The sequence below is a fragment of the Lonchura striata genome, chromosome 14 (assembly GCF_046129695.1).
Source record: "Lonchura striata isolate bLonStr1 chromosome 14, bLonStr1.mat, whole genome shotgun sequence".
Lineage (NCBI taxonomy): Eukaryota > Metazoa > Chordata > Aves > Passeriformes > Estrildidae > Lonchura > Lonchura striata.
Window position 1 is genome coordinate 15,927,295 of NC_134616.1, and position 22,973 is coordinate 15,950,267.

Genomic DNA, 22,973 nt, shown 5'->3' on the forward strand with positions numbered 1-22,973 from the left:
GAGCCACAAGCCACCAACAGACTCCTCACAAGTGACAAAAATGACACCAGGTGGGAAGTGGGAAGTGACTTTCCCCCCACCCAGAACTGTGAATCCACAGCCCAAGCCACATGCACACACAGCAGATATAAAGTGTATTTTTATTCCCAGCAAGCGCTTGGGAATAAAAAAACCTCAGCACTAAAGCTTGATACCCAAACAGCGACACAGGAGTTATCAAACAGCTGTCAGGAGAAACAAAACAGAGCAAAAGCAAAGCAGACAGGGAGCAGAAACTCCTTGTGCTTCTGAGGGTGACAGGGTCTGCTGTGCAGGGAAAACTGGGAATGCAGCACAAAACACAAAAATCCTGCAGCAACCTGGGCATCTCCCAGCAGGATGGACACGGAGATCGCCATGGAGATTCCCGTGGGGATCAGGAATGCAGGTGTGCTCCCATCCCTCCCTCAGGAACAGCCAGGCTTTGTGGTTTCAGTTCTGTCTCCTTAGGGCTGCCCAGAGAGGTGGGATTTGCCCCATCCCTGTATGGAAACCCAGGACATCCCTCTGGCTGCCCTGGCTGCCTCCAGACCCTGCCAGGGACCCTGGCATGAAGTCAAAAACACCTGTGGCTTCAATTTTAGCCCATGGAAAACTGCCAACTTTGTGTGAGGAATTACAAGCCACAAGGGTTTGAGTAGTAGTGTGGAAGTTAATTTAACACAGGGTGAAAAAGTGGAATTTTAGGGTTTTAAAATAAGGGGTTCAAGAGGACAAGATGGAGGGATTTGGGAGTGTCCTGACCTTCTTCTCCTTCTCCTTGCCCTCCATGTCTTGCTGTGATGATGGTGACACTTTTCCCTTGGTTTAAGGTAGGGACACACTGTCTAACATGAATGACAGATATTGGCACGTTATTGTAAACATAGCACACGCAGCTTTTAGTATAAAATGTAAACACTGCCCTAAGGGCAGACAGAATGCCATGGCCGACCTGCTGGGCAGAGCTCAGCAGGCAGAGAAAGAATGTGATAGATAAGGGAAAATAATCAACCTTGAGAAGCCAATCCTACACATTCAGACTCCTTCTTTGGCTGCACGGGCTGGGAAACGAGGATTTTACAATCTTGGGGTCATCCTGACACCCAGACCCCGAGATCCCTGGAATATCCGAGGCTGCCCCCACCTCAAACTTGTGCTGCCCTGACAGTCCCAAGTGCCCCCTGCAAACTGACACCAGGAACCTGGGACCATGGGAGGTGTCACCGTGTCACAGGTGGCACTGGATGCACTTTAAGGTCCCTTCCAACCCAGACCATTCTGTGGATTTTGTAATCCACAGAAATGATCATTACAGAGGTGAAACTGGAAGAGCTTTAAGGTCCCTTCCAAAAAAGCCCCATTCCCTGACTCTGTGAGCCCTGGAGCCGTTGGTCACTTGAAATCCAATCTCAGAATAGCTCAGAGGAAATCGTGGTTTGGGCAGAACAGAGTGGATGGAACAAAGAGCAGAAGAGTCTCCTTAAGCCACCCCTTGTGACTGAGAACAGGATCAGCTGGCTCATCCCTGGAGCACCTGGTGACTCAGAGGAGATGAAAACCTCCCCCTGGTCCTCAAAATCCCTCCCCAGTGCTGGAGCTTGCCCTGGATCAGGGGTGGCTCCGTGTGGTGGAAAAGTCTCTCCTCCAACCTGTGCTTCCTAAAAAAAAGCTCAGTAGTCTCTGTTGTTTGGTCTCAAGGCAGTTCCCTTCCAAGGGTTCCTGCTCCACAGGGAACACCCCCATTGCTCCAGAGCACTCTTCCAAGGGTTCCTGCTCCAGAGGGAACACCCCCATTGCTCCAGAGCACCCTCCAAGGGTTCCTGCTCCAGAGGGAACACCCCCATTGCTCCAGAGCACCCTCCAAGGGGGTCTCTGGGGTGTTTGTCACAGAGAAGGGAGCAGAGCTCACCCTGCTCCCCTCCCATTCCAAGAGAAGCTGTCCCAGTGTCACCATGGTGGATGTGAGGGGCTGAAGCTGGGGCTGCTTCCAGGGTGTCTCATCTTGGAATCGTGGAATGGTTTGGGTGGGGAGGGACTGGAATCACCATCCAGTGCCCTGGAAACACCTCCCACTGTCCCAGGCTGCTCCCAGCCCTGTCCAGCCCGGCCTTGGGCACTGCCAGGGATCCAGGGGCAGCCACAGCTGTGCCAGGGTCTGCCCTACCTCCCAGGGGACAATTCCCAATGTCCCATCCATCCCTGCCCTGTGGCAGTGGGAGCCATTCCCTGTGTCCTGTCCCTCCATCCCCTGTCCCCAGGCCCTCTCCAGCTCTCCTGGAGCCCCTCAGGCCTTTGGAGGTTTCCTCAGAGATGATGAGGAAGGCAAACCTTCAACCCCACAGATTTAGGCAGGTAACCCCTGCTGGGTTCTGGGCAAAACATTCCTGCTTGGCTCTCCCCACTCCTGATCACCTTGTATCCTACTGCCAGGAGTGGCTCTGGAGAAGTTCCTTGACCACCGATCCTCCTTTATTAAATGGGAGATTAATTAAAACCCCTAAAGCATTAATCATTGATTTCCAGGCCTTGCTGTAGTGTCACACCTCCTGCTCTTCCTCGGGGGTTAAACCTTTTTCTCCTGCTTTTGTGTCAAGGTTAGGAGATTTAGAGCAAGGAATCACTTTCCATTTATACTCAGAACAAACAGAGCAGAAGGACTCCAAGATAAAAATTTTCTTAACTAAGGAGATTGATTAAAACCTCATTCATTTTAAAGCAAATAATGAAACCCCACAAGTTCCTATTTACCAGCCCTGCTCCCTGCAGCCCAAAATGCCCCTGCCCATGCTAATGATGAACCCAAATATTGGTGTTTTGCTTTTATTTATCCCCACAGGGCTCTCAGGGTGGATGCTGGCCTCTGTCCTGCCCCAAGCAGGGGGGTAGAGCCCAGTTCACCCAGTTTTGCTCCCACTTCCACCAGTCTGGCCCTCGGAGCTGGCAACTGGAGACCCCAAATTTGTATTTGGGAAGAACATCAGACAGCGAACCCACAGAGCCAGTGCCAGCAGAGCCACCAAACACCTCCCAGCAAGTGTTTATTTACACTTTGCTCCAAAAAAACAGCGTGGGGGATCAGTAGGAGGAGTGGGCAGCCAGGAAAGCTGACATTTGTGTCACTCCCAGCCAGGAAAGCTGACATTTATGTCATTCCCAGCCAGGAAAGCTGACATTTGTGTCATCCCTGCCTCCAGCCCCGCAGTCCCTAACCCTGCAGCATTCCAAAGTCCATCCCTTGTTTTAGCACACCAGCTGCCTCTCCCTCAGAGCCCTGACAGCAGGAGTGTGAAAACCCACCCAGCTCCACTCCAGAACAACATTTCTGTACCTCACACCCAACATTGCAGCTCACAAAAGCCCAGTGAACGCGCTCAGGGAAACATTGGGATGTGCCAGGGTCAGAGATCCCGGGGGGAAGGTGCAGCCCCAGCCTCCAGTGCCACCTCCTCTCCTCTCCATGGAGTATCTGCTGGGGGACACCTTCCTGCAGGACCCTGCCTGCCTGGGGGGAGGATTCTAAATTAATGAGCAGCAATTTCATCTGTGTTTTCTCTTGTTGTGCAGCCCATTTCTGGTGCCTTCCCTCCTCAGGGGTTACTCAGGAGCAGCTGAGCACCTCCCTGATTGAATGTTTCATTGCAGAACAAGATAATTTCCTCCCTGCTTCGTTTAACCCACTTTACTTCACCAAACTCATGAGTACAGGTTGTTAATTTATTCCTGGTTTTTCCAAGGTTCACATTACAAATGCATTTTTGATTAATTTATTGTCCTGTTTTTATCTCAACTGACTGGTGAAAAAAAATTGTTAGGAAGCTGCTGCGTTGTAAGAGTGCTGATTAATTTGGGATAGCAAATTTGGCCTTGGGAGGGATGGGGGCAGCAGGACAGAATGAGGGACAGTGGCAGTGGGAATGAGAGCTGAGGGAAGAGGGATGGGCACCTTTGGGCTTGGGATGAGAGAGCAGAGATGGATGTATGTTGGAACTCAAAATGTCTCTCAGACATTTTTAGAGGTTCCAGGCCTTGGTCAGAAGCATTTTAGACCCTGGCAGGCAGCTGAAAAACAGCTGTGATTTTGAGTTTGAACCATGGAATGAGTTACCAACTTTGGAGGTGGAACAAGCAGTCACAAAGGGTTAGATAGGATAGTAAAAGTAGTTACAAAACAGAGGGGAAATTTTTTTTTGTATTGTACAGGGGGGTTTTAGCACCTGTACAGGGGGGTTTTTACTTTGTACATGGGGGTCAGAAGTTCTAAGATGGAGGAAAGTGGGCTGATCCTGTCCTTCCTCTTTCTTCTTCCTTACCTCCATGTTCTTGGTGATGTTGGCACTCACAGATTGGTTTAGAGTAGAAAAGCACTTTGTAATGTAGGTAGTAGGTATTGGGGGAAAACTATAAACATGTAACACGTAATATATCATATAAAAGATAGCAGCAGCCCTGGGTGGGGGGAGAGAAGAAGAAGACAGCAGACAGAGAGGATGTCAGGGTGTGTGTGTCTCTCTGCCTGAGCTGCTGACCAAGCAGCCGCAGCCCGAGAAGAAAATCCTTTAGATAACTCACAATAAACTGCCTTGAGACCGAACAACAAGAGTCTGCACAGATTTTCTTTGGAATCACAGGTTGGAGGAGGAATTTCACCAGCACATGGGACCCCAGAGCAAGCCTGGAGTTCCTACAGATGCACAGGCAAGCAGAAACCACAGGGGTTTTCTGTCACAGAATCCCAGAATGGGTGGGGTGGGAAGGGACCTTAAAGCCCATCCAGACCCCCCTGCCATGGGACAAGAGGGAATAAAAGGAAATTCCAGGAATGGCAGGGGTGGTGCTGGCAGGCAGGGATCATCCCGCGGCTCCTCAGGGTCATCTCACAGAACAGAGGAACCCCATCAGCAGCCCTGACCTTTCCATCCCAGCCCTGCAAAACAAGGCCTGGCTGTCCCACCTGCACTCCAGCCCCTGTTTCCAGAACCTTCATCCTCTGATCCAAGCTTTTCCCAGGAGGTTTTTGATCTCAGCAGCTCTCCAGCCACAGCACTGGGGATTCCTGGCAGGACTCAGCCTCGGGGGAAATCCAGATTTATCTCTGTCTTGGTTTGAAAAGATAGGAATCTGTGAAGGAAGGCAAAAGCTTCTTGTGAAATGGAAAAGGTAAACCCCCTCCTTCTGAATTACTATAATTTTAAAATTAAAAAGTTTTTAGGTAAAGATATGGGAATGGGAATAACAGTTTTTTTATTAGGAAAAAAAATTTTAAAAATTAAAAAATGTAATTCATATAAATAAAACTAGTGATGGAGTCAGAAACCTGACACCCTGAGGAGTCAGGGTGTTGGGAATAGTCCAGTTAAATGGTGGCTGCTCCTCCTGGAGTGGCAGATGAAATGCTGCTGGAACAGGAATCTGGAGAAGGGTGGAGTTTTCTCTGAAGGTCTGGTGATGGAGGAGTTGGGCCTGGTCTTCCTCTGGGAATCCAGCAGAGAAGAAGCTGCTTCTCTGGGAATCCAGTGAAGTGGCTGCCAGTGTCCCAAAAAATGCTGATTTTATGCAGGTGGGGCTGCTTGGCTCCTCCCTCTGGGTGGAGCATCTCACCATGGGATGATGGAACTCTACCGGTCATGCAGGGAGTCATTAATGGCCCATTAACAGAAGATATCTCCCCGAGGGAGACATTGTTCATGGAAGAGATAAGAAAACTGCCCAACCTCCAACAGATGGCAATAGAACACATGCTTATCTCACCAGCCAGGACAATCCCTCAGTTGTGAAGCTGAATTTCCCCCTCAGGCAGCAGCCCTGGAGTGCTCCATGGTGAGGGAACAGAAGTGTCTGCAAGGATCCGAGGGTTTGTGCAGCCCCAGCAGCTCCAAAGCTGCTTTTGCACACCCAGAGCCAAAGGAGAGCAGGAAATCTGCCCCCAGAGGGAATTTCCTCTTTGCAGGTGCTGATTTACAGCCCAGGCTGCTCCCACCCCCACAAGGCACCTTCCCAGGAATCCTTCAAGGCTTCCAGCCTCAAGCACACCTGCAGCACAGAATTCCACAGGGGAGCTCTGTGCCCTGGGCAGCAGCATCCCTGTCCATTAATATCACCTCTAAAGCCTTTCAGTTCCTCTGGATTTCTCCTCACTCTCCCCAAAAGGCAGATTAATGAGGAATTGCTGACTTCCTGCCTCAGGTTCTGTAATTTCTGTGCTCCCACCACATCCCCTTGCCTGCCCCCTCCCTGGAATAAAGGGTTCAGGAGCTGTCACTTTTCCTCAGGAGCCATTTCAGAGATGGGGGAGCAGCCTGAGAATTCCAACAATGCCTCAGAGATCTCAGCCCACATCCCACCATTCATGATCAGGCCGAGTGCAATGAAAATCACTGAGACTGAGAGATCAGCAGTGCTGGCTGAGCCACTTTTACATTATGAGCTCTGTGAAAAATGCATATTTTATGATTGGCTTTTCGCAAATGTTACAATGAATATTAGATGTGTAATGTTAGAAAGTTATGCTGTATTAATTCTATTACGTATTGTGTTAAGTGTAGTTTTAGGTTCCAACATGTTAAAATAGAGACTGTGTATGTGGGGGAAGTTTTTTTTAGGAATGAGATATTTGCTTTGAGGAACACCTAAATCTTCCAAAGGAGAGGAATTTGTGGCTTCTTATCAGAAGAAGCTAATTTCTTCAGGCCTTGCTCAGACTCAAAGATGCCGTGGGGATTAAAGGAAACAGTTGATATACAACAGACAGAGTTTCTTGTTTAGAACAGAATGTATGCATAACCATGAAGGATGTATGAATATGCACTGGATGTCCATAATTCTTTGCTTTTTATTGTCTTGTAATTGTCCTACCTCTAAACTTTATTACTCTAATTGTATTACTATTTTTATAACCATTTTATTATTATTAAACCTTTAAAATTTTAAAAACCAAGTGACTGGCGTTTTTCACAAGCTCTTAACTCATTTTTTTATTAAGTCAATTTTGTCTCTCTTAATAAAGCCAAGCCTTCCACTTAGGATGGAAGGGAGCAACAACCCCACACAAACTTTCTGCATGATGAGCTTTCCTTTCACTCTGTTTGCCTCTAAATTTTGCTCTTCCCCTGCAGTCAATATTTATAACTTTATCCAGTGAGGAGGAATTTGATGGTCTGGTGTTCAGGGGAAACTTTGCTTTTAATAATTCTGGTTTTAATGCCTCCCAGCTTTGTTGGGATTAAGAAAAGCCACATTCCTGATTCTCTGCTCCAAGAGGGGACCATTAAAGGTGAGGAACCTGCTCCAGGCTCTGCATGAGAAGAGCACTTTGACAGCAGTGTGGACATGGAAAAAACAACATTTCCCTGGGAATCATCTCCTTGGGTCACCCATCTGTACCCAGGGACCCCTCCCACTGTCCCAGGCTGCTCCAGCCTGGCCTTGGACACTTCCAGGGATCCAGGGGCAGCCACAGCTGCTCTGGGAATTCTGTTCCAGGGCCTCCCCACCCTCACAGTCCAGAATTCCTTCCTGAAGTCTTACTGAAATCAAGGTTTTCCAGATTTTCTGGGCATTGTAAGTTTTCCTGGAGGAGACAGAGCTGTGCCAAATCAACACTGACCCTGTCCCTGTCAACAGCTCCCTGAGAGCCACAATCTTCAGGTTATTGATACAATTCCTGACCTGTGGCAAGCCTTAAAATAGAGGAGATTCAGGAAGTGGAAATCTGATAGAGTGAGGAATTTGCCTGGATTAGTCATAGAAGATTAAGAGCAAGCATTTGAAGAAAAGCTTAAATGTAGCATAAAAATATATTAAAATCTTTTCAGACATTCCTTATAGGCTGAGCTCATTGGCAAAGTGTTGGGGAGAGTGAAATGTAATAAAACCAGAGGAAAAACTCCCCTTGCACCAATGCAAACAGGGAGGAATTTGCATTCCCAGGTCTTTGCATATGTATATGGGTGAATTTATATAAATATGCATTTAGACACATATTATGTATAGATTTTCACTTGACATCAGACACTTCAGCAAGCAGCAGTGTATAAAAATATAAAAGGAAAGTTTCATGAAGTGCAGGAGACAGAAAACTTCAGTTGGTGAGGAAGAAAGAACTTGGGGATGAAAGATAAATGAGAGGTGACCAGGGCTGGAGGAGCCTTTGACAGGTCTCCTGCTGCCTGGCAATCAGAGAGATTGTCACGAAATACCCTCAAACACCTGGAGCAGCTGTGCAGGGGGATAGATCCTCCCTGGGCTGAAATCCAGGCCAGGGGGAAGCTGCACAGCAAGCTCAGTCCCCAGGCCCCAATCCCCAGGTTTTCCTGAAGAAATCTCCCTGTCTTAGTTTGAAAAGCTAGGTGTCTGCTAAGGAAGGCAGGAGCCTCCCTTGAAATGGAAAATGTAAAGCTCCTCCCTATGAATTATTATAATTTTGAAATGAAAAAGCTCTCAGGCAAAGATATGGGAGTAGGAATAACAGCTCTTTACTAGGAAAAATAAAAAATACAAATGCAATAGTACAAACAGCACTGCAGAGTCAGAGCAGCCCTGTCCCCTGTGGGTCAGGGAGGTGGCTCAGCCCCATCCCAGGGGGGCTCAGCCCTCCTGCAGTGCCAGCTGTGCTTCTGCTGGAGCAGGATCCTGCACAAGGGGGGAGTTTTCCTTGGAGCTCCAGGGCTGGGGGAGATGGGCCTGGGCTCCTCTGGGAATGCAGGGGGAAGAAAGCTGCTCCTCTGGGAATGCAGGGGGAAGAAAGCTGCTCCTCTGGGAATGCAGGGGGGGAGAAAGCTGCTCTGGGAATGCAGGGGGAAGGAAGCTGCTCCTCTGGGAATGCAGGGGGAAGGAAGCTGCTCCTCTGGGAATGCAGGGGGCAAAGGCTGCTGTGCTGTTCCCAGGTCAGATTGTATCCAGGTAGGAATGTTTGGCTCCTCCCCTGGGTGCAGCATCTCCCCATGGGATGATGGAATTTTCTCAGCCATGCAGGGACACTCACTGGCCATGAACAGGAGATAATTAATAATTAATGGCCCATGGACAGAAGAGATCTCCTGGAGGGAGGATTGGCTGTGGAGAGATGAAGAAAACTGCCCAAAGAACAGCAGAGATCTGCCCCAGCTCTGACAGATGGGAATTGAACACACACCCCCGTTTCCAACCTCAGGCACTCCCATTTCCCTGGGCCAGGCCCAGGCCAGGCTGTGCTGGAGCAGAGCTGCAAAGAGTTCCGTGCACTCATCGATTTGCCCTCCAAGGAACCAGCTGGGGCTGAATTCTCCCTCCATCAGGGGCAGCTGCACTCCCTGGAGCCTCTGGAGCCACGGGAAGCAGGAGCCTGGGACAGCTTCCCCCTGTTCTGGGGAGAGGAAAGCAAGGAATGGGAAGTTCTGCTCCAGCCAGGACTGCAGTGCCCACCAAGGGACTCGGTTTTTTTCTTTGGGTGCTCTCTGGAGTGAGGATTGTTTTCCTGGTGTGATATCCTCATTTACATCCTCTCTAATCCAGAGGCTTCATTAAGAAGGTGCCAAGAATCAACATTTTGACTGTTCCAGCCTTTAAGTGCCAAGGCTGGATAATTTCTGCAAGCTGAAGGAAGGAAAGTCCCTCTGTAGGCAGCTGCCACTTGTTCCATGGCTGCTTGAGCCATTTTTGGCTGCAGCAGATGCCCTCCCCTGGGTTTTTACCCTCCCTGGACACATCAGTGGCAACTCCCCTGGCTCCCAACTCCCTTCCATCAGGTGTCCTGCTTCAGGATGGATTTTCTGTGGGGCAGGATGGAGTTTCCTTTGGGCAGAAAGCTCCTGGCAGGAGAGGAAGGAGCCAGCCTACTTTGCAAGGCTCATTTCTGTCTCAAAGTGTGGACATGAGGAAGGTGGAGAGGGTGGGATGTGACTTCAAGGCAGATGGAAATGCACAAGAACAGTTGCTTAGCACCTAAAAAAGTCAGGCCCACTCCTTCACAAGATCCGTGTGTATTTAGGGATCCAAACTCAAATCCTGGCCTCTGAATAACCCAAACCCACCACAGCTCTTTGGCAATGTGTGCTGATGAAATAAACAATGATATTAAAAATCACACGGTCCTGGCAGCAAGCAGGGGGGCAAATTTCGTGTTGCCTGTGCTTGGGAGCTTTGCTAGCCATTAAAGAATGAGAAAGAGCAGGAAAAGGTGCAGCTCCACGAGGATTCCTCAGCCCGTGGGGCAGTGGGGATCAGGCTGCAGCCTCCAGCCTTTGTCTGAGCAGGAGATGCAAATTAAAGCTTTGAGACAGAGGTGGATATTCCACAGGGACACTGTCGGATGTGGTGCTTGGGAATGGGTCCAGCATCCATTTCTCTGGGGCTGGATCGATGCAGCACAGCAGGACAGAGGCAGAAACGGGCAGAGGAAAGGCTGTGGGAATGCTGGGCAGGATGAATGTGCTCAAAAGCGCTCGGAAGCTGAAAAGGTTTCTTGCACATTGCACTCTGTTTCGTACTTGATTAGGAAACCTCACCTGACGAAAGGAGCGCGAAATTACCGGGTTTAATGGCCAGAGAAGGGGAGAGAGCGGCGGAATTCCCGTCAGCTGCCCTGCCTTTGTCTCAGGCTCTCTCTGCCGGTGGCCGCGGCTGGCTCGGCTTTCTGTCGGTGACCTGATTCCGCACCGCACGCTCCTCCCAGCTCGGAGAGGCTCCCATGTGATGCGTTCTTCCCCCTAAATAAAGTTGACAAATTCGGCTGGGCTCAGATGGTGCTGCCGAGGGGGTGCGGAGCGCTCCCACCCTCGCTGCAGCTGCGGCACCGCGGGCCAGCGGCGCCGGCTCGGGTCCCTGCCGGGCTCGGGGTCCCTGCCGGGCTCGGGGTCCCTGCCGGGCTCGGGTCCCTGCCGGGCTCGGGGTCCCTGCCGGGCTCGGGTCCCTGCCGGGCTCGGGTCCCTGCCGGGCTCGGGTCCCTGCCGGGCTCGCCCTGCCCGGGCTGCCGGCCGCACGCAGCCCCGGAGCCGCAGGACGCGGCCGGCGCAGGTGAGTGAGCGGCTGCGGGGCTCCTTTGTGCGGAGCCGCGGGCGCGGCAGGGAGGGACGGAGGGAGGGAAGGGGCAGCGGGGCGATCCCGGACCGGCCCCAGCCCCAGCGCCGTGCCCTGCCCGCGGTGCCCGGGGCAGTGCCCTGCCCGAGGGATGCGCCTCCGGAGCCGGCTCCGGGAGCGGCGGCGCGGGCAGCGCCTGCGGCAGAGCCCGGGGATGCTCCGCTGCATCCCGGCCCCGCGGGGGCACGGCTGGCACGGCTGGCACGGCACCGAGATCCCGTGTGGGAGGCTGGCACGGGACAGCACAGCACCGGGCAGCGCGGGACCGGTGTGCAGGCTGAATGGCACGGCACGGCGCGGCACTGGGCACGGCGCTGAGATACCTGCGTGCGAGGCTGGCACGGCACCAGCGCTCCGGCTGGCACGGCACGGTGATGCCTGGGCTCTGAGGCTGGCACGGCACCGCGCCAGGCAGCGTGGGAGCGGTGCGCAGGCTGGCACGGCACGGCACGGGTGCGCAGCTGGCACGGCACGGCAGCACCGTGTATCACTGGCACGGTCCCTGGCAGGCTCCAGGGCTGCCCTGCCCGCCCCGCTGCCCCCGGCCCGACCCGAGGCCACTCGCGGTCCCCACGGGGCTCCCGCTCCGGCCCAGGTGTGCCCGGTGTGCCCCTCCGGCGTGGGTGCCAGAGCTTCCCCGAGAGCGGCACCCCGGTTCCCAGAGTAGCAGGCACCCCTGGGCACACCTGGCCCTGCTCTCCATCCCTGCTCAGGGATCCCTGAGCCCCCCCATCCCTCCCTCCCGCACCCCGAGCTGAGCCCCTGGGGGTGCCCGAGCCCTCCCAGCCCCGGCAGTGCTGCCGTGGCCATGTCCCAAACCCACACGGCTGTTCCCGTCTGGAATGGGGTTGGGAGCTCAAAGGAAGGGCGGTGCTGGAGCACGGAACGCTCCCGGTCTTTATTCCCTCCGTGCCTCCTTCAGCCTCGGCGCTGGGACCAGTTCGTGCCCAGCAGCTCAGCTCCCCGGGCTGCAGCTGGGGAGAGCAGGGAAGGATGCTCCTGCTCCCCTGCGGCTCCCAGATCCCACAGAAACTATTCCCAGTCTGCGCAGTGGGAAAAGAAATGTGGTTTTATTCCAGAAATGTACAGACAAAGTAGCTGCCTCTAAACTGACACTCATCACTCCCCCTCCCAGCCCCTGCTCCCTCCCACCCTTTAACTTCTTCTTTTCCTGCACAATTTAAAGGTGAAATTCCCTGAGCAGTGAATTTATTGCTGTCCTAGACTGGGCCTGTCCATCAAGAGCAGGAGCGTTTTCTTTTGAAAGGAGATGGATGAAAACTGGAATGTTCAAACCAAGCAAATCTCTTGGTCTTTTGCAATATTTTTAACAAGAAATCTATCCCTGCAGGAGTTTCAGTCCGATTTGAGATCCAAGAGAAAGGCTGCAGTGTCCCAGCTGTAATAGATTCCCCTGCTCCTGGTAGGGCAGGAGAAAATGGGAAAGGAGAGATTAAATAGGGAGGGGGACACAAAACCAGATCTGATTTGTTCATCCCTTCACAATTAGGCTGGAATTAAATCCCTCCTTCACCTGCACACAAAATGAGAATTGAACAAAAGGGCCATTGATTGGCTTAGGGTTGTGTTTTATGAAGGTTCTTAGGTTTGGGGTTTTCATTTGAGTTCAGCTCTAAACAGCTTTCAGTTTCCACCTCCCTTCTAACTCAGCAATTAATCATCCACCTCTGCCTGAACTGCTTGTCCTGGCTCCAAAATCCTGTAAGTTTGGGGCAAACAGAGCCTGAAAACAGCAAATGGGGAAAAAAACCACCACTGAGCAATTTAAGCTCAATGCAGGTTTGGGGACTGCTCACTGCAGGGCTTGTGTTTGCACAGAATAACATCTGAAATTATGGACCAAGGGGAAATTCCCAGGCTGCCTCTGCAATCACAGGATGGAAGTGCCCCTGACTTTGGAGGGGAAGAGCAGCATAAAAAATGAGTCTGAACCGAATCAGCAGTGAGTGAAGCACAAAATTTCATTTCAAAGGGACAAAGAATCCCCATTTTGCAGGATGCACTCTTGGGCTGGTGATGGAAGCTCCTGTGGCAGGAATGGCTGAGCAGGAAAATCCACCTTCCAAAAGCAGGAATCGTGGTGCTGCTTGGAGAAAAACAACCTCCACAGAGCTTTTAAAAGGCAGTGAAGTCTCTTTGGAAGGGAACACCTGGAAAGAAAGAACATGCTCAGAGAACCCCTGGATACAGCACTGTTCTCCAAGCTTAAAAGGGAAAAAAACCAGACCCTTTTCTAGATAATAATAATAATAATAATAATAATAATAATAATAATAATAGTAATAATAATAATAATATTCCTGTGAAAATAATAAACCCCAATGTCTCCTCCTCACATGTTTTTGCCAGCTCAGTCCTCACACCTCTGGGGAGCATTTCATGATTTAAAGCCACCCTAAAAATGGCATCTGAGCATTCCAATGCCCAGGAAAATAAACTTTCCTCACATTTCCTGGACAAGAAGGTTACAATATCTGTCCAGGTGCCTTGCAGTGGCTGCTTTAGGGGGGGAATCCATCAAGTGTTCAGTGTGTCCATGGCTGAGGTGCAGTTTGCTCCTGGGAACAGGAACCATTCCACAGGGATTTGGACTTTGCACAGAGCAAAGCTGAGATTTGCCAAGCCAGGCAGTGACGAGGAGGCTGTGATCACACCCTCAAAGCTGCTGCTGCTTATCAAATCACACTTAGGCTAAATTAACACATTAAACTATCAGAGGTCACCAAGAAAATCAGTGGGGTGAAAATCAGCTTCAAAGAGAGCCTAAAGCCAGATGCACCTGTGGCTTTAATTAATCTACTCTTCAAGGATTACTCGACTAAAATGAAAACCAGAATTAGCCTCTCGTGGGTTCTCTGTCAAACAAACACCCAGGAAAGCTGCACCTTGCATTTATGGCCCTGCTGAGCACAGCCCCTGCCCACAGCAGCCCCTCTGGATCCCAAAAATGTCCATGGGATTGTTCTGCTTGGGATCCTCCAAGAAGAGGGAAGATGGGATCAGGTTCAGCCCTGAAATGACCTGGTTTTGTTGTACACTGAGTTCTCCAAGCCCAGGCAGAATCAGGATCCCAGGTTTTGATCCTTTTGTAGGAACACAGCTCTCCCCTGGCTCGTGGATCTGGCCAGGGTTGGAATGAACAATCCCAAAACTCCCAGCCTTTTTCTCTTCTTCAGGAACAACAAGGTCAGAACATGCTGGAGAACAATGAAGAGCAGAGATCTCTTGTTGACTGGGATAAAAGCAGGGCTGGAGTTTTGTACATTTAATTAAAAGATTAATTAGCCTGCTCCAACCTTTCCCTAAGGTGCCAGTTCTGGCACTGGGTGGAAGCACAAGGGGTTTATGCAAGTGTCCTTCCTTGGGGTGACCACGTGGAAAAATCGAATACAGATCATGTTTCCTCTTTGGAGGTTAACAAAACAGAAGAAAGAGATTTAATGTGAGGACTTTGCAGGGAAATGTGTGGTGTTGAGCACCCACAAACCTGGTGACACTACAAATACAGTGCATGGGGGCAGCACACACCCCAAAGGACACAGAACCCCAGGAATTAAACTGAGCAGCACTTTGGAGACTTGGAACCTGCAGATTTCCCAAAGAATTTTAAGCATCCATAATTAAATACATATAAATTTATGGGCCTATTTTAAATACTCTCAAAGCCTGGCCTTCTGTTGCTATGAGTTTATAGAAGATGCAGCAAGGCTAAAACATCTTGCTGTGTTTTTCCAAGCATTTTCTGCCTTCTCCCATCCCTTCTTCCTCCTTTTCCTCTTCCACTGCTCCCACTCCCTTTTATCTGAGCACAAGTGCTGGAGTTGATGTCTCCTCTGCTCCCCAGCTCAGGGGGAGGAGGAGAAAGAACCCTTTCCACGCCAGGTTTAAGCGTGAGGGACACCTTTCATCCCAATGTTTTCACATCAAAAAGATGCAAATGGAGAGAGAGGAGCTGCATCCTTCCCTAATGCAATTAAAATGGAAGAGGCAATTTGAGAGGCAGCAGGGGAGATTTACAAGAAAGCTGAAGGCAAAAGGGAAAAAAAGCAAGCCTGAAACTTTGTTAAAAATCAATATATATTTAGGGTTACATGACTATGGGAGCAATTCAACAGTGGGAAGAGCGTGGTGAGTGGAGGGTGAGGAGATGAGACACAAGACAGAATCCAAGGCTCTCCTGCTGTCAAAGAGATTTTTTCTCTCAGCTCCTAAGGAGGGTTTGTAGTTTCAGGGCAGTCACCTTTCCTTTAAAAGCTGCTTTTGTGTTCCTTTGAGAGCAGGGCTGCTCCTTTTCCTCACTGCTTGGTTTGATGTCCTGCTCAGCCATCAGGAGGTGTGAGTTATCCCCAGGGTCAGGGAAGTGCCAGCAGCTTCCCTTTGGAGCTGCAGCAGCTCACCTGGGATTCCTGCCCTTCATCCTTCCAAGAAACCTGAACATTCCAGACATTGACTGAACTCAGCCTCTCAGACTGAAGTAAAAACCAGACTTCTCCAACTATATAAAAGCCCCAAACCATATCCAATAAAACTTAAATCTGCTCTTCCACACAGCATTTTGATTATTTTATTTATTTATTTTTAGGAACACAATGCAAATTGGCATTTCTGTCTTGACTGTAACACTGATAACATCATTATTACCACGTCTGGCAACCAGAGGCAAGGTTTGCCCTAATAAAAGGGAGGACTCCCAGGGAAATCAAAAAGCTGCTGATGAACATTCTTATCTCTTTTCAGTAATTCAGTATTTGACAGATGCCAATAACCTGAATTCATCATGAGATACTGGGGTTTTTTACTGTCATTTCCTTTGTTCCTCTCATACAAATCACTTCCAACCCTCTCTTACTTTCCACTCTCAAAAACAAACAAAACCCTCAAAAATCTATTTCTTGCTGAGGTTCTCAAAGGTCAAACTTGGAGAACAAAGGGAAGACCATGCCTGTCCTAAGAATATTACAAATCAAGGAGCAGATTTTGTCTTTCCCACATTGTACTGAGTTGTAGTTTACTTTATCACTTGCTAAAAAACACAAGGGAACATGAGCCAGGGTAGGAAAGTCCATCCCAAGGCAAGGACATGCTACACCAAGAGTCTGAGCTTGTATAAGTCCCAGAGTAAAACATTATTATTTCATTAAAAGCTTTAAAAATTAATTCAACTTCCAGCTATTCTAATGTGCTTGCACAAGATGTTTATTCTAACAAATTTCCAGATTTAAAAAAAAATCACATTCTTTTTGTCAATACTTAAATCTTTCTAATATACTTGCATGGGAATGAAATGTGCCCGGCACTGAGCTCCTGAGTGCAATGTTTGCAGGGCTCAGGCCAGAGCCACTGAAGGCTTATGACTCACAAAACCCAAGCAAACAATCTCAGCTTTATTTATTCTCTGCTGCTGGGATTCAGCTAAAGCCTGGAAGTGTGGGACTCAGATTCAGTCAGAGAAAGAAACTGAGAGTTTCTAGCCGGGCAAAAAGCCTGGGAAAGAGCTGGGAAAGAATGTAAATAATTCTCTGTCTCTTGTTTTTCACATTGTTTATAGTTAAATTCTATCACTGTGCGTCAAGCACTGTACACCAATGCATTGCGTTGTTTTCACTTCAGAACCAATGGAGTTGGCCCTCACAAAGCTCTGTATAAAAGAGCAGTGTATTTTGAATAAATTGGAGTTTTACTCTCAGCAGCCTTATAATCTAAGTCTTCTCATTCCCATCCTGCCTCGACAGCGACATGGAAGAGGAAGAGATTTGGGGGATTTTAACGGGAAGTGCCTGCTGAGGATGTGCTGCCAGTGAGATTCCAGTGCTGGGATGTGAGCTGAGCCTCCCTGTGTCCTGTGCCCTGTGCCCTGTCCCTGTGCCCTGTGTCCTGTGTCCTGTGCCCTGTGCCCTGTGTCCTGTGCCCTGTGCCCTGTCCCTGTGCCCTGTACCCTGTCCCTGTGTCCCTGCAGCCTGGCGAGGGGCAGAGCAGCTCTGCTGCCCTGCCTGTCCCTGCCAGCTGCAGCAGCTCCGTCACCCTGGTGCCACCAAGGAAGGACCTTCTCCCTTGGCACTTTTTGGGGTGTCTCCCACCCTTTGCTCTCCAATCTGCTCCCCCAAGTCCATCCCTGAGCAGCAGCAAGGAGCATTCCTGGCCCTCAGGCAGCAGGGGTGGCACTGCTGTGACCCACAGGAGCAGGGGTGACACTACTGTCACCCATGGGAGCAGAGCTGACACTGCTGTCACCACAGGTTTGATCACACTCACTGCAGTCCCACCACAGCCACCAGTGACCCCTCAGAGGCTGTTCAGAAGGGATTTGCCCAGAAAAGCACTTTCCTTCCCCAAAATGCAGCCGGAGCCCAAGCAGAGCGTTGCAGATTTGGGATTTTAAGAGTTTTCCTAGTTTGGGGCAGTCACAAGCAGCCCCCCTGCCCCCTCTGGAGCAGCACAGGGCCAGCTGCATCAGGACTTCTGGTTTTGTTTTCTCCTCCCCAGGAACCCGAGGGCTGTGGGCACGGATGAGGTGAGATCCAGCTTGAGGCAAGTGTGACAATCCAGATTTCCCCCTGCTGAGACTTTCCCCTCCTGGACTTCCAGGGGGAGGTGGGCACTTGGCTGCTCCATAAATCACAGGGGCATTTCTCAGCTTCTCAAGTGCTTTTATTGCTGTTGCTTTCTTCAGGCTACTTGGGAGAGATGTTGAACACTGAAATATTCTGTTGTCACCCCTCCTGACGCATGGCCTGCCAGCAGTGCCACTTGTAGGCATTCATCACAGACGGGCCACAGTGCACTCGGTCCCTTATGTGAAATGAGCTTTCCATCAGCTCTCCCTCAGCAGAACCCGAGTTCTAAACTTCCTTCAAAATCCCCATTCCTCTCTGACTCCGTGAACATATTGTTCCAAACTGGCAGGAAATGTTATTTACGTCTTTTAGCACCAACAGAATGCTGAGCTGTATAAACAGCGCTTATTACTAATCAGAAGGTGCTGGTAATTAGGAAAAGAGACCCTCAGTTCTCTGTGAGCCTGAGTGGGATGAACTTTATTTCTATTAAGAGGATGAAGTGCATCCTATCAAACACAGCATCTGCAAACAATGATGCTCCAAGATCTCTGAAACCTAAATTTGGCCTCCAAGCATTTGGGAGGAGGGTGGAGGGGGATTGGAGCAAGCTGTTTGAAATAAATAGCCCTGAACTGCTTACAGCTCCTCAGAGGAAAATATCCCGAGGCAAATCCTCCTGTCCCCATTGGAAGCAGGGATCCAGAGCAGAGCAGCCTTGTTCCTCAGGTTTAACTCCAAAATGGGATTTGGATCAGGGAGGGAATGGGGAGGGCAGAGCAGCTTTAGGTTTCAGAACTGCTCAGATGAGTGAATTTTTCAGGATTTGTCACACACAGCTCATATCAAAGGCAAATGACTTAAAAGTCTGAAATTCCATCAGAACTGTGGAAGGGTGGGGGGTCAAATTGCAGTTTACAGCTCAGTGCCTGCAGGGGAGCTCACCTCTCACCTCTCCACTAATCTGGAGTGGTTTTTCACCCAGGACCATTCTGCAGATCCCAGATTTGCCATCAGTCAGGAAACCTCAATCCCACTATAACTAAAACTCCAGAGGATTAAAACCCCAAATTCAAACCCAGTCCAAGAGCAGATATACAGAAGCGGGGAAGTTAAACCCCTTCATTAATGTGAGAATTCCCAGAGTTCTCACAAAATCAGTTTGCAGCTGATTTTGTTACTGTGGGTAAGGTACAAAACAGGCCTTTGATTTTCTTCTCTTCTGGGAATATTTTGGTGTCAGAATCCGTGGTATTGATGATTCTGAGATTGTAGAAAGTCTCTGTCTGTCAGCCCCCTGCCAAAGCAGAAGCCATAATTGGTCTGTGCTGGTTTCCAGGTTGTTTATTCTGTTTATCTCTCACATGTTCTGCTGCCCTGCCCAGCTCTGTCCTGCAGGGCAGCGTGTGGGGCTCTGCCCTCAGTGGGATGTGACAAACATTAAATACCAGAAACTCCCTGGGCTGGATTTACAATAACGTGCCAATATCTGTCACCTACGTTGGACAGTGTGTCCCCAGCCTGAACCAACAGAAAAATGCCAACACCACAGTGAGACATGGAGGGTATGAAGAAGGAGAAAAAGGACAAGGCACACCCAATTTCCTCCATCTTGTCCCCTTTGGACCCCTCATCTAGAATCCTAAAATTTTACTTTTGCACCCATGGCACACTTAATTATTACTTATATCAAACACTCAGAGCTGGTAATTCATCCTGTAAGATTGAAAACTCTTTTCCATGGACAGAGATCACAGCCAGTGTCTCTGGGGGCTCTGTCCAGGGGGGTTCCTGACCCCTGCTAGGGTCCCAGACCTGCCAGAGGGAAGCCCTGGATTCTCACATTTTGGGAAAGGAAAAAAATCTCTCACTGAAACAATTGCTGTGATAGAAAGTCACACTTGTTGCAGCACTTATTTTGCTTTCAGCCCCAGGACAAGCTCTGCCACCACTGGAAAACTGATGGTATTTTCTCCACTTATCTCTTGCAGAAAACAAGCAATCCCAAAGTGGCAGCTGGCTGAGCCTTCCCTGCCCCTTGATGAAGAAGGCAGCACATTGCTGAGCTCAGCTCCTGGGAAGAAGCTGCCCTGTGCTGGAGACTTGTGCCACAGGCTGCAGTTCCTGCTCTCCCTGCCTCCAAACCCACTGCTGAGCCTGCCCATGCCTGCAGCACCCGAGGCAGAGCTGGCTCCTGGATGCTGACAGGGCAGCCCTAGATCTGCTTCTCCAGGAATCCTGAGAACACCTCCCCAGTCCCAATGAGGCCCAAGCTGAGGGAGGCTCCTGGAGCTGCACTTTTGGCCTCAGCAGATTATGAGAACTTTGCTGATGTGAACTCCACCAGGGACACGGAGAGCGAGCAGCTGGAGGGGTCCCTCTCGTCCACCATCGCCCTCATCGTCGTGCTGGTCATCCTCTTCTCCCTGGTGATGACATCCCTCATCACCTACTGCTTCCACAAGTGGAAACTCAGAGGGAAAAGACTGCAGAAAGCACAAGAGGAGTATCAGAGAGACCAAGAAAAGAGCGTTTGCCAAAGCACACCTGGACTTGTTTCATAAAAAGAGAAATCCAGGATCCACCATGAAGTACTCTTGAATTACCTGAAAATCATGAGAGAACTGCAAATTTGAAATTTCCAAGCAGATACAGCCTTGTTTTATCTCATTTCTAAGAGTTGTTAGCAGTTTGGAGATTTCCTACCGCTTTATTATACATATATATATATATATATATTTATACATTTAGTCTCATTTGTGCAAAGTAAAACCAATGCAATTATGTATTTTTAATCTCTTCTGTCATTTTAATCCTCGCTGGGCAAACTGTGGCAGTGCCAGTGAGGGTGGGCAGGCCCTGGCACAGATTCCCAGAGCAGCTGGGGCTGCCCCTGGATCCCTGGCAGTGCCCAAGGCCAGGCTGGACACTGGGAGGTGTCCCTGCCATGGCAGGGCTGGAATGGGGGGAGTTTTTAGCTCCATTCCAACCCTACCCCCAATTTTCAGTGTGTTACTGAACCAGTACATTTCAACCTGCTGCTTTCACTCTTTCCCAGCCCCGCTGGAAGGTGAAGAGGCAGATTTGGGGTGTCCCAGAGCAGCTCAGCTGTCCAAAGCAGGGCTGCAGGGGCTGCAGTGAGCGGGTCCCAGCTGCTCCTGAGCCACACTTCAGTGACATCTCAGTGCTGCCTCCACACCAGGGTTGTGCTGAGAGCTGCTCCTGCCATTCCCACGAGCGGATTAAGGACATCCAGTGTCAGTGGAACTCAAATTCCTAAGGGAAGAGACAGCATAAACTCCTTTTTTAAATTAGGCATCAAACCCTTTTTAAACCACCCATACCAATGAGTGTTTCTATTTCCATAGCCTGGCCTGTGATGTCACAGAGAAATGACAGATTTCTTGTGAGTAGCACATCTAAGTCATCTTTTCTAACCAAGTGATGGATGTAATATTAATAAATGTCATTGTTTTATAAAGTAAAAACTATGTGAAGTTGCCACCAGCCCCCTGCTCAAGTCTACAGCTTGCTTGCAATTACCAGTACTGCTGTATGTATTTTTAAACAAGCTATAATACTGTGATGATGCTGTAAACTTACCTCTGTAGGAAAAAAAATGTTCTATTTCAAAATGTCAGGATGAAGGATGTAAATGTTCTGAAAGTGCTATCAACAACAACAACGAAAAAAGAATTTTCACAGAATATTCTAAAGGATTCTGTTACGTGCTACAAATTTATTTTACAAGGGTATTTATGGATCATACAGCCTAGTCTGTGAAAGCAGTACTATTTTATTACAGAATAAATAAATGAATAAATAAGCAGTGAATATCCATGCCCAGAAGCTGGAAAATGTTTGGGTTTTTTTTAAGTACCCTGATCAAGTATTTGGGTAATCTGGAAGATGGGGGACCCTGACAGAAGGAATCCACTCCCCCTCATCTCCCATCCACACCCTGGTGTTGTCAGAGCTGCCAAAGATCTTCAAAATCAGTTGTGGAGGAAAAAAAAAGGACAAATAGTTGCATGAAAACAGTGCAAATATGGTGTTGATAGGATTAATACCTGTTTTGGCACCATTTAAAGGCAGAGCAGTCAGGAAAGCAGCCCCGGGGCAGGCAGGGCTGAGCTGCACACACCCAGGGGTGTCCCTCAGAGGCACAATCCAAAATCACTCCCTGAAAATCCGCATCCAGTGGTAATAAAATCACAGCTTGAGGAATGCGAGGAGATTGGAAAATGCTTGAGGGATGCAGAGCAGCACTGCAGCTCTTGCTGGAGGATGTGTGGATGGTTTGGGGGGACTGCACTCAGCTCAGGGCTTTGCTGAGAGCTGGCTGCAGGGGCAGCTCCACACCTCGTCCTCGGTGCCACCAGCTGAAAACTTCTGTCAAGTTCCCAAGAGGAAGTGTTATAAATGAAAATTTGTCCAGCCAAATTAATATGAGAAAAAATTAAAATATTTATTTTGCAATCAAATTCTATCTAGCCAGCCGCAAGGAAAGGACAGAGCCGAGCCCGGGGTCGGCCCTGGGTGTGCAACAAGGAGTCACCTCAGCAGAGGTTTTCCTCTGTGCCCACACACCTCCAGCCTGGCACAAGGTTTTTATAGGGAAAATTCCGCCTGAGGCCAAGATTTCGGCAGTCAGTCTTTTCTTCCATTCAGAGTCCATAGGTTAATAAGATTTTCTTTTGTGGTGCTGAAGAACAATTCAGTGTCAGGAGTTGGTGAATCTCTTGATGAAATTTATGGGAACGCTGTATTCCCATGGATCTGCCCGAGGATTTCCATGAGATCAGTGCCTGGGGTCCATCCTGTATCTCTCCAGCCATGGCCCATCCCCATCTCCTGGCCAAGCCACATTTTTTAATTGTAAATCGGGTTTCAACATACACCAGGTTTCGCCTGCGAGGGTGGGGGGAGTCCTAATACAAACGTGTATATTCCAAAAAATATTCAATATCACACATATCATATTAGAAATGGCACGAATTATATCTACTACACATAACAGGAAGAAATCAGTTCAGCTCCTTTTCTTGGAACCTCACCAAACTGGCTGTGGTAAAAAACAGAACTAAAAAAATACCCAAGTCTCCCCACACCCCAAGCCAACCCCATGAGGGGAATTTCTGAGGAGGCACTGAGGGGCTTGGAGCATTTCAGATTTTTCTGTGACTTCAGAGAAAAGGCTCAGGATTAATGGAAGGAGGCCACAAAGGTGCTCTGAGGGCTGGAGCCCCTCTCCCCTGAGGAGAACCTGAGCACTGGGAGCGTTCAGCTGGAGAAGGGAAGGCTCCAGGGAAACATTCCTGTACC

General features: G+C 49.5%; 1 long non-coding RNA gene across 1 annotated transcript; it reads left to right on the plus strand.

Annotated features, from left to right (window-relative positions):
- Positions 1–10,725: 10,725 nt before the first annotated feature.
- On the plus strand, positions 10,726–21,497 carry LOC110467891 (uncharacterized). The gene is made up of 2 exons (XR_002464936.2): positions 10,726–11,010; positions 19,640–21,497. It is a non-coding gene; the product is annotated as an uncharacterized LOC110467891 (long non-coding RNA).
- Positions 21,498–22,973: the final 1,476 nt, after the last annotated feature.